Source organism: Ambystoma mexicanum, chromosome 4p (genome assembly GCF_040938575.1).
Source record: "Ambystoma mexicanum isolate Mex_15411 chromosome 4p, UKY_AmexF1_1, whole genome shotgun sequence".
Taxonomy (NCBI): domain Eukaryota; kingdom Metazoa; phylum Chordata; class Amphibia; order Caudata; family Ambystomatidae; genus Ambystoma; species Ambystoma mexicanum.
The window spans coordinates 622445965-622458559 of record NC_090927.1 but is presented as its reverse complement, the minus strand read 5'-3'; positions in this window follow the sequence as shown (position 1 = coordinate 622458559).

The following is a 12595-nucleotide window of genomic DNA, read 5'->3' as shown; positions in this document are numbered from 1 at the left end:
TAACTTACCGCCTGGGTCGTAATGAGGCCCAATGTCTTGCCGGGGGCAATGTTTTTTCAGCTTGATCACATGTAGTCAATGATCGACTGGTCTGAGAAATGACTGGAATGGGTCCATAGATGTCATTTGGGGGTGACCAGGGGGTGCGACCTCTGGTACTGCCTCTGAGACCCCCTAGCCAAGGACTGCAGAGGCAGTGTGAAGCCGAAAGTAAAGTGAGACTTTAGAGCCCTCTTGTACTGCTGTGTCATATTTGCCAAGGTGCAGCTGAAGAGTAATGTTTGCCTGTATAGGCCAGGAGACTGGAAGCCCCAGACGCAGAGCGCTTCATTTAAAGTCAATTTGACTGCTTTATGCTTCTGAGGCTCATAATTTGTCAAATGATTCCATGTTTTGATGTTACTTTGGCCTAGCTGTACATGCGTCCATGTACAATAGTTGGTATTATATCATATTTGTACGTGTATTTCTCTCCTGTCCCCTCCAGTTTTTTAAGAACAAAATATAACACAACTATGATTACATTTACTGGTGGCCTAGCACACATTCTTTTCGCTTCTAAGCACAGTAATCATCAGTGTTATGTAGATTAGACACGTGAACCACAGAGCCAATGCATTACCACAATATTATAATTAGTGGGTACAATAGCTTAGTGGGTTAGGTCCTCACTGCTGGGATCTATCTGTGATCTACAATCCTAGCAAGGTCTGCTCAACATTTCATCTTTCTGAGATGCATACATGAGTAGTAAAAGTAATGGATTGTTTAAATGACTAAATGCTAGTATCAATAAATCCAAGCATAGGATAAGAATAATATCATAGTATTAATTTAGTGTTGCTTTAAAAAAGAATGTCTTTGCTTCCCTGAGGTATGTGTGAAACATATATTATACTGGTATGCCCAAAGCTGAATGAGACAGGGTTATGAAAGCACTGGAACAAAAATCAAAATGACACCAATCGATAAACTGTTTTGTGTGTATATAGTTATATTCAAGGAAACAGTTTAGTTTCAGGAACATCAGAGTAAGAACTTAACCCAAAAAAAAACCTACATTCAGCTAAAGCCACCCAATTTCTGTATTTTTGCAAATTCGGCAACCTGTGTTTGTAACTATGTAAGCCCCGCATCTTCATCCTGCTGCACCCTCTTACCTACGGGTTAGGTGCACATAACAAATAAATAAACAAACAAACTTCACGCCCCCTGTTGCGCAGCACATGGCCACAATGATGACATCCCAGATCACATCACTAATGACATCATTAATTACATTACAACAGTAACTGGCATTAAGCTTGGCCTTCAGCCATGGTCAGTGTGCATGAGCAAACATATTTTAACACATGAATGGGTACTAGTCATGGCCTTCAGTTATGGACAGTGATCAGAACCTTCACCCAAGTACAATCAATATTCTAAAACACTAACAGGCTACCAACCATAGGTGTTGGCCTTTACCAGTGGATGCAGATTTCAACCAAGTCCACTCTATATTATATACACTGATCAGGCACTAGCCATGGAATTTAGCACAGTACTGGCCTGTGGCCACAATCTTTGGCTGTGTCCACTATATATTCTAACATGGGCCATTAGCCATGACCTTTGACCTTTAGCAGTTAGTACATCATTTGGTCATGTCCTCTGTATATTTTAAAATAATAAAATGCAATAAGCTATGTATTAAGCAGCAATAACCAGCCACTAGCTATGGCCTTCGGCCGTGCCCACTGTATATTTCATACACTACCCAGCGACTAGCCATGGTCTTCAACAGAGTACTAGCCACTGATTACAACTTTCAACGTTGCCCACTGTATATTTTAAAACAGTGATGGGCTAGGCATGGATTTTAACTATGCACATTGGTATTTTTGAAAACCAACTGACCACTAGCTATGGCCTTTGGTGCTGGCCAGTGACCCCAGCCTTTGTCATGTGTTATATCTAATTCCATTTTTGATGTAGTCAGTTATATTGAACCTAATTGGTGTCACCAGTGATGTCATCAGTGAGATGATCTGTGATGGCATCATTGTGATCATAGGCTGCGCAACAAGGGGCACAAAGTTAAGGAGGCTTTAGCTGAAATTCAGTGGTTTTGTTGCGTTAAGTTAAGTGATCACTTTATCTTTTCCTCCCAGCTCACTCTCTCCACCCCTTACGCCAAGTCAACTCCAGCACTGCCACCTACCTTCTCGGTTATCCAACCCATGAAGCAAGTGTCAGTTGAGACTTTCACCACCACTTTCTTGCCCCGCCCCCACTCTCTTTAGCTGACTCACACCCTGACACAGCCCTCTCCATACTCGACTCTGCTATATCTGATGCTCTTGATGTTCTTGCCCCTGCATCAAGGATCCACTTGGAGCCCAAAGCCAAGTGCAACTCCTGGTATGACTTAGACCTTGCCACCCTTAAACGCAAGTGCAGGCTGCCTGAGAGGAAATGGCATTCTTCCGGTACATGGTTTGACAAACTAGCCTGCCGCCTGCTCCAAAGGCAATACCGGATCTCTGTACCTACCAAGAAGAAAGCCCACATCTAAGTCCACATCTCTTCGAGATCTAACAACTCGGACAAACACTTTAAAATCAGCAAGGAGCTGGCCAATCCTGCAGCAGTCTCTAGCTCTCCTGTCCCCTCTCAGGCTTCTGCACAGCCCTAGCTTCTCATTTCATCTCTAAAACTCAGGTCATCCTGTCCTCTCACTCTTCCTCTCCACCTGCCCCCACTACTCCCTGCTCTTTCTCCGGCCCTTATTCACCCACCTCTCCTCCCGCTTTCTCTGCCTTTTCCCTGTTCTCCGCAGATGAGGTTTCTAGACAAGTCCGATCTATGAAAGTCTTGTCAAAACAGGTTCACCCTGTTCCTCCAAAACCATCAAGGACCACATTTACACCTTGGCCTCTGCTCTGGCTGACTTCTGAAACCACTCCTTCACCACTGGAGTCTTCCCTTCCCCCTGAAGCACTCCTTTGTGAACCCTCTTCTTAAGAAACCCTCTGCCGAGTCATCCTGCCTGGCTAACTATTGCCCAATCTCCATCACTCCTTTTCCGGGCAAACTCCTGGGAAAGCTGGCCATTTCCCAGCTTAATCTTCACACTGAATCTGTTGGTTGTCTCCATGACCATCCGTCTGCTTCAGAGCTGCCAGAAGCACGGAAACTGCTCTACTGAACATCTGTGAAGGCCTGCTCTCCAACCTCGATTCCAACACCCCCTGTGTTCTCATCTTACTTGATCTCTCTTCTGTCCTTGACAATGTCAACCATGCCATGCTGCTCAAGCATCTCTGTGATAACCTGTGTATCACCGATCAGGCCCTGGCTTGACTGACCTCTTTCATGTCTAATCGACCCTCCCAGGTCCAACTTTGGTCCTTCCTCTCCTCTATTTCTATCGGTGTTCCCCTGGGGTCTAATCTTTCACCCTGACTTTGGAGATGGCCAGATTTTCCAGGAGTTTTCCCAGGGAAGGAGTAATGGAGATCGGGCGATAGTTGGCTGGACAGGAGGGATTAACAGAAGGTTTCTTAAGAAAGGGGTGCACATGGGAGTGCTTCAGAGGGGAGGGGAGGGGAATGTTTTAGTGGTGAAAGAGTGATTGTAGAAATCGGCCAAGGCTGGAGCGGGGTGACATTGTGGTCCTTGATTTTTAGGGAAGAACTTGTTTTGACAAGACTTTCATAGATCAGACTTTTCTAGAAACGTCATCGGGGTGAACAAAGGAAAGGAGGAGAATGAAGGAGGAGAGGTGGCCGCAGGAGGGACAGGAAAGGAGGAGGAGGATGGAGAGGAGAAAAGGGTGGACAGGATGTCCTGGGCTTTAGTGATGAAATAAGAAGCCAGGGCTATGCAAAGGGCCAGGGAGGGGACATGAGAAATAGAAATTGCAGAAATTGCCAGTTCCTTGCAGATTTGAAAGAGTTTGGCCAAGTTGTTAGATGCCGCCGAGATGCAGGCTTGGATGTGCACTCTCTTCTTAGCAAGGACAGAGAGTCTGTACTGCCTTTGGAGAAGGCGGCAGGTCAGTTTGTCAGAGGGTGTATCTGTTGCCCTCTACTTCCTCTCAGCCACCCTGCACTTGTGTTTAAGGGTTACAAGGTCTGAGGCGTACCAAGAGTTGAACTTGGATTTGGGCTTCAGGCGGATCCTCATGACAGGGGCAAGTACATCAAGAGTGTCAGAAATAGAGCAGTGAAGGTTAGAAAGGGCTTTGCCAGGGTGTGAGTCAGCCAAAGGTGCAGAAGGAGGAGAGAAAGTGTTGGCGAAAGCCTCAACTGACACACTCTTAATGGGTCGTAGGTGGCAGAGCTGGAGTAGGCTTAGCCTGAGGGGTAGAGAGAGAGAGAGATGAGAGGAAAGGAGCAAGTTATCACTCCAGAAGAAAGGAGTGGTAAGAGCGTTAGAGAGGGGGAGGGCTGAGGAGATCAGAACATCCAAGATGTGGCCTGCAGAGTGAGAGTCGCTGAGGTTGCGAAAGAGTCCAGAAGAAGGACAGGAAGCATCCAGGTGGATGATAAGGTCACTGAGAAGGAGAAGTTGAGAGGTAGAGGCAAGGAGGGAGCAGGCAAAGCCCACCCACTCAGAGAGGCGGGAGGTTACCTGGCCAGGCGGCCGGTAGATATTGGCCAATGTGAGAGTGAGGCCAGGAGAGAGAGGGAGCCTGCAGACCAGGCATTCAATGGAGGAGTAGTCCTGCATAGGAAAGATAGAAGCAGGGATCCACACCAGGAAGATCAAGGCTACACCCCAGAGGGACGGTTGGTTCTGGGAGTGGAGAGTATATTGTAGCCATCACGGATGAGAGTGTCAAAACTCATGACAGATCTGGCCGTGAACCACATCTTGGTCAGACCTAGAACATCCAGGTTGAGTTCTTCAAGGAGACAGCATATGTTAGAGGAGTGTTTTACAGCTGAGGGAGAATTGAGAGTGGCAAATGTGGAGCAGGTTGCCATCTTTGAAAGACTTCTGTGGGGGGGGGTACAGGTCTGGTGTATGCCCTGAGGAAGTGAAGAAAGAACCTGAGTGTGGGCAGAGGAGGAAGGAGGAGAGGGCAGGATAGCCAAGGAGGAGGAGGAGGATGCCAGAGAGATGGTGGAAGAGGGAGGCAGCAGGGTGGCCAGAGAACCATTAGAGGGTACAGAAGAGGTGGCAGAGGTTGGAAGAGGCAGAGGAGCCAGAGAAGGGAAATACGGGAAAGCAGGAGAAGAAAGGAAGTTGATAAGGCACGTGAAGTGTCTGTCAAAAAGGAGGAGGTTGGCCTGAGGGCAATGGACCAAGACGGCGCCATTAAAATAAACATTTGTGATGGTCTTGGAGGAGTGTAAGGGGGCCAGGAGGGCCTCCCACTGGGTGCCATCATTAATGGATGAAGAGGAAAAAGGTGAGCACAGAATCCATAGGGAGGGTCCATGGGCCTGGAGAGGGAACGATAAAGAGAATGTCGGTGAGGGTCTGACTGGAGGAACCGCTGGTGTAGATATCAGCTATAGGGAGGCCTGGGTTGGAGACCAGGATATGCCTTTTGAATGTGTTACTCCCAGACGTAGTTAAAATGACAGAATAGTCAATAGAAAAGCAGTTGGAGAAGATAGGTGGAACAGAGAGCATGCTCACAATGAGAACTCACAATGTTTTTAGACAACGTGCAATGAGATTAAAGGATTTGCAATTTACCACACACTTTGGTTAAGCAGCGTGCTCCAAGCCCCTTGTTTAATGGCCATCTCTTGGTGACTGTTATAATGCATCGCATGACCCCAACTAACAGCATGGAAAAGGGAAAAGAATGCAATAAAAACATATGACCACATACTTTCTGCACCCAAATCAAAAGCTGACACCCATGAATATATGCACATTAAGTGAACATATATCTATAAGTGAAATATACAAATTAAGTTTATTTTACCTTCCCTTTAGAAGAAAGTGCACACGACAAAATAGCACTGGAAGAGGAAATAACCTGCGAGAGGAAATGTTCAAATACATATGCTGGCTGGCAAAGTATATAAGTTGCTCACCTTTTAAACCCAGCAGTCCTGAAATATTCCAAGTGAAACAAAATCCGAATATACGAAACAAGTGCTTGTGTTCTTGTGGGTAAGCGTCTGCACTGGGAACATGAAATCCTGAGTAAAATCCTGATAGCCAAATATTTCAGCAAGCTTGCCAACCACAAAAGAAAAACCTTCTAGAGATGAATGACTACTTTGCATGCTTTTATTTTTATCTGCTCTATTTTTTCTTTGTTTTTTTCAGAGTTGCTTTTTAGTAGGCATTTTGTTCTATCTGTTTGAGAAAAAAGGAAATTGTGGGTGTGAAAGTTGTGGAATATATTTGCGTGCATTGTGAAAGTTTGTGCAAATCTGAGGGCAGACATAAATAGGGGGTTGGATGATTGTGCAATGGGCTGCTAGTTCTGGTTGGGAAGGTTGGAAGAATAGCTGTGTGTGTATCTGTGTGAAGGGCCTGGGTTAGTGCATAAGAGAGTGCTAGTGTTCATGAATAAGTGAGAACATTATAATGTTTGCACGATAATAGTAGGTGTTATGATAATGGTGTTCAGATGAGAAAACAAAGAGTGTACCTGCTGCGGTGGAATGAATAAGAGTGAAGTAAATGTTGTTGGTTTGAAAGGAAATATGTAGGCTACTATTCAGCTACACTGTACTGTATGAGTAACAGAAAGAATACTACTAAACTAGTACACTTACTGTGTAGGATGTGAAGAGTAGTTTTCTTCAGGTTGTTGTATGATGTTGTCTTCCAGGATGTTTTTCTTTAATGCAATTGGGAAGGAAGATAATTAGTGAGCATGTGTAGTAATGGTAAAGTAATTTTAGTACAAGAAGACATTATTTTGGAATGTAAAAGGAGTTTTTGGGAAGAAGAGCTAGTAACAGTGGACCTCATTACGAGTATAGTGGTAACCCAGCTGTTGCTGCAGATGGATTGCCAGCAGATTCCTAATAATTGTTTGGCAGCTAGATTTCCAGTGGCATCAGGACATTGCAGGTCCTGTGGCCTGGAAAGTCAGGTGCTAGAAAATGTTAATCCCTATGTCTGTGGAGTTGTATAGCAATGTATGGGAATGGGGACACAGGAGCACCAGCAGCGTTGCTAATGTGGCCGGTGGCCCTCTGATAAGAATAGCCCATGGGGCTGGTGCAAGAAAGCGTGACATTTTTATGCAATTGAAAATGAAAAATGCTCAGCATTTAAAAAGCTGTCCTTTTTGGGAGGCTGCACATGAAAGGTAAGAAATGGTTTTGTGGATTTTAGCAGTTCTGGGAGTAACTTTTTTCTAAAAAGAAATGGATAAGGAAAATATTTGCAGAACACTTTAAAGTAGCATTTGTGTGAAGGTTTGTTATGTTGTCAGTACATGCATAGTTGTGAATGGGATGTATTGTAATGTGTACTTGCTTATTAAATGATGGTTCTTTTGCTTGTATTGTGTGAGTTGTGGTTTCACTATTTGCTTTAGAAATGGTGCACTGCAAGTCCCAGAATGCAGACACAAATCGAGAAGCCAAGATGCATGTACAGATTAGGAAGGAGAATGTTAGCTAGCAATTATTCATGTGTGGGAATGTTAATTAAATTGAACACACTGAGTATTATTGCAATATGTTGGAGAAATCCTTTCCATTTTCTTTCATTTATTTATTTTAAAAAAATTCACGGAGCACTGTTGTAAATATACACTGCATGTATTTGTTTTACTTGAAATGGTGCTGACATATTTATTTTTAAACACATTGCATTTTGCCATTTTTCATTCCATGTGCATGCTATGTTTTAGTAACATACATGCAGTTTTTGTTTTGAGTTTGCATTGTGGGAGTTTTAGTGTAACTTTGTTAGTGGGTGGAGAAGTGGTGTTAAAAGTGACAGAATGAATGAAAAAATAACACTTGATAGATTACAATGGGTCATATTGGAAGGTATGCATGTACTGATAATATATTGAATTTATTTTGACACAGGATCTGGCACTTAAACATGGTGTGGAACATTTATTAATGTGGTTTTCTTTTCTTTCACAAAAAAGACACAGAGTGCTGCTGAAATTGCAAATGTGTATTTTGAAAGTGTTATGAAAATCCTCATTAAAAGAAAACTTCGCAACCACACAGCATTGTAAGTAACTGCCACTTGATGTCAGGAGGTGGGACAAACAAGAGTATGATTATTGAGTAGGTTAAAGGATAGTTCCGGGACTTTTTTTTTATTGTCCCTACGGGTTGGCCATGTGTTTGTAAGCATAAATCGGTAGATCGTAGGAAACTTTCCTATGGACCTTACCCGACTTTTCGCCCATTATCGCACTCGAAATCAGCCTCCATTTTGTGATAATCCTATCATTCCGCCGCATCGACCTGGCTCACCTGCCTTTGCGGCACTAAATCAAATCCCCCGCCCCTGAAACAGACTTTATCAAAACATTCATATTCCCCGCCTCTATCCGTGACGTGACTGAGCTGCGTAGGCAAACGCGCCCAGGCGTCTTCTACGCGACTCCACACAGACCCCGGAAATCAACACAGATCAGCTCACAATACAGCGCACCACAATTCGGAATATGAAACTGTACTTTGAAATCAAACCGCAAGATTGTAAATGTGGTAAAGTACATTTATTTGACATCAAATGTTTAGAGAATATTCAGCGATTTGCATTTTTATTTGCTCATGTTCCAAAAAGTTCGTATTGAGGAACGCGATGGTCCTTTGCTGTACACAGGGTCTTAGAGCATCTCACAATACAGCGCCACAATTCGGAATGTGAAACCGTGGTTTAAAAGCAAACGGCAAGATTGTACATTTGGCAAAGTACGTTTATTGGACATCAAATGTTTAGAGAATATTCAGCGATTTGCATTTTTCTTTGCTCTCGATCCAAATTAGTTCGTCTTGAGGGAAGCGATGTTCGTGTGCAGTACACAGGGTGTTGGTTTACGATAAAAATAAGCTCTTCGGTCGCACTGATAATCGCATGGCTGTTCCAACAACGAGGCACTAGGCCACCACAACGGTAGGTATGTTGCATCTAACCGTTAGTACTGCGTAAGGGCATACTTGTACTTGGCGATCGTCCCATAAAATGGTCAGGGTGGTAACGTTGTTCACGCGGAGAAGCAACTGGCGGCTGTAGAAGCCGTCCGCCGGTGTCCGGTACTCGTGACACAGACAGTAGTGAATGATGTACCTAAAAACATAAAAAATGAAATTAGTCTCACCATCAGATCCTTATTAAAATCATAGCGAGGACAGCGCTACTGGGTGTACACAAGTGTTTAAAGGCGTGGCGAGGCAGGGAGGGGGGGGGAGTGGAGTACAAGGTAAGTAGCATAAAATAATAAATAAATAGGGCCAGCTGGTGGCAAGTGCAAGGTAAGTGCAGAACAAGTGCTGGGAAGGGGGGGGCTGTAGGATACTGAGACAGTCCCCCAGTGCAGGGGTTGACAGGGAGGCAGTGCAGGTGGAGAGTGGAAGGGCCCAGGACCGAGGTCGCAGACAGTGGACCAGTTGTAGCAGGGGAGAGGGAGAGAGAAAGCAGAAGCAAAGAGGAAGGTTTTGAGGTGCTTCAGTAAAAGCAGATGTTTCTCCTCAAGATAGTGCGCGGTAGAAAACAATATGCCACATAGAACGAACAAGTACAACTGAACCCGTCTTTAAAGCCACTGTATAGTAATGAAATTGCGGTATAAACTCATCAAAAGTTACTTACATTATATTTGCATTTTCCATTGTGTCTCTGTGTAGGGCAGACCCGAAACACCACTCCTTCTTTGCCGACGTTACTTCTTCTAATGAACGTGGCTCATCGTTTCGTTTCTGAAATTTTATTCATTATCTTTTCTTAGTCTTTCAGGATGGTCCCGGCCTGTCAAGGTCAAATCACAATAGAACCTTATACTGGGTCGTGGGCCGTTCCGCCACCCGAGCAAAACATCAAAGCAGCTGACCTTCACTTTGAGCGAGCACACATTTCTAGTTAGCTCCAGTTAGTGTAAGGGCATCTTGTCTGCGTGCCTTTTTTTTTATTGTCCCTATGGGTCGGCCATGTGTTTGTAATACGGAAACATTCTATAATTTTTGTAAAAATGATTTATATTACTGTTTGGTTTAATTGCAATGGGCCTGCAACATGAGGAGACTCGAGAGAACAGACAATCAAATTACAATCATTTAAACCGTGATGTGTATTTCTCAATGAGCTCTGCTTTAGGTGGACATGGAACAGAGGCAATGTTGGGTGGCAATGCAGTTGTCCCCTGCATAGGTTCGTTCACCACTCCATGTATGTGCCTATCGAGGACATCTACGATAAGTCTCTCAATAAACTCATATTGCATATCCTCAAACACTGGTTTGATCACCCATTGTTTACTTCTTTTAGTGAAGGCCTTATTGTAGCGAAGCGTCCCTAAAGTTCCGGTCGTCCTACTTTGTTGACGGCCAACATTATGGTTATGTGCCAAGACCGCTAGAAGAGTCCGATTTATCATGCCTTCCATGCCAAAATGCAATCTTTTGGGCCTGTACTTTAGGCACATATTGTGGAACACCTCCAAATCTCCTGTGTGGCAGAATTCCGTGAGTCCCCTCAAATCTCTTGTTATAGTTTTATCAAATACAATCTTTTCAATGGCCTTGTGAGTGGGTGATGAAGGAATCAACCACTTCTTCTTCCGTGCCTCCTCTGTGGACAAATGGCCATGTTCACATTTGTGGAAATGTTCATTTGTCGACCATCGATGTACGTTGCTACAGTGCAACATTACTGACCGCCATTTTTCCAGTAGAATTTCCAACGACCCTTCACATGTTTTTGAGCTCCACCAAAGATGGTTGCTGATTGACTTGGACCACTGTGAAATACCTTGCAATTCTTTTTTTTTACCTGCAGCCGACAATTTTTTATTGATTGATTTTGCAAGATGCCAAACGTCAAATTGGTGATTTATATTTTTGTACTGTTCTCTCATTGTCTTGGCAATTGAAACGTGTCTGTCCGTGGCTATCAGGTCGATCACCATTCCCCGCGATTGTAGTTCTTGCAATGATGCTACAAAGCCAACTTTCTCCATGGCCACTGAGGATGTACTTTGTGACACCTGCACGACCACCGAACTCACAATTTTCTTACTTTCCATGTCCTGAAAGTGGTAGGTGCAGTACTTGGCTGAAAATCCTGGGCTGTCGCACTGTCCATCACCGGCTAGCCTGAAGCGTTTGCCCGCGAATGTACTTTCCATTGACATTTTTTCCATTCTCCAAGCTTCGCTGATGGCTGGAAATAGATAATCGGTTTGGTATTTGTAGAACTGACTTTTCGCAATGAAATGGATTCCCACAAACTGAAAGAAATACTGTAACTTTTTAAAACTTGAACCACTAAAAAGTGCGGCCGCTGCACAAAGTAGATTGCCTGCTGGCAGTTGCCCCAGCATGGGTTGTGCAGACCATGCGAACGGATGATATTGTGTACAGGTGGCATGTATTTTAAGGTTAGTGCCTCGAATTGCACGAGTCACATTAATCAATGGCTCCCCACATACTTCCCCACCAACCCAATGCCCACATTTCATCATCATAATAATATCCATCAAACAGCTATCGAATACAATGAATTTGGCCTCTTTCCTTATACTGTCACTCTGCATCCCAGCTGGTTCGGCCTGTAACGTTGAGGACATGTCACTCGCATGAAAGGTACAATCTCTGATATCGTCTTCCGCTATGCTGAGTGATATTGATGGTGTTTCATTGTCGTCCACTTCATTCTCTTCCATTGCAACATCTGTTCCTTGTCCGGAGATGGGAGAAAAAAACAATGTCTTCAACTTTCGCGCGCTCTTATTTTTTGCGGGTGTGGATTCTGTGAATTGATCTCCGACTGCATCCAAACTACCAGGAGGACATTCACTATCAATGGCTGGTGGTGGTATAGCTCCGTTGTCAATCACTTCATATTCTTCCCATTGGCACGATGCATCTCCAGTCTCAAGTCCCTGCCAAAAGGTTTGACAAGCAACATCTCTCGTTCGCTTCACTGTCTGTGTAGATCTAGTTCTTACACCCACTCGCAACTAGAGGACAGATTAGAAAAGGGATGTTCAGTTTAAACACAACTTACAGTATTGAACTATTGACAGTGAAAGACAACATAATATAGTGAACAGGACACTAACCTTCTTTTGCTTTCTTTTCTTTGAAACTTTCTTGCCTCGAACTTCAACATCTGGACGCTGTTGCTCCGACCTCGTGTGTGCATGTCTCCACTTCCTCTCGCGCTGCAACGACTATATTTTCATGATAAGCACATCCATCACTCACTGAGGCTCCATCGACTCCCTGAAACATAGAACTTTCATTAGTATGTATAATAATATTGAAAACACAAAATGTACTTGGGGACCAATACCCATACGTACATCTCAATAGCAAAACACGAATGAACGCATTGTGTAGAACATTCAAACGACAATAGTTCACGCATTGTTGATCTAGTTAGATTGAACTGTCAAGATCCATACCTCGGGCTCCGCATAGACTTCCATTGATGA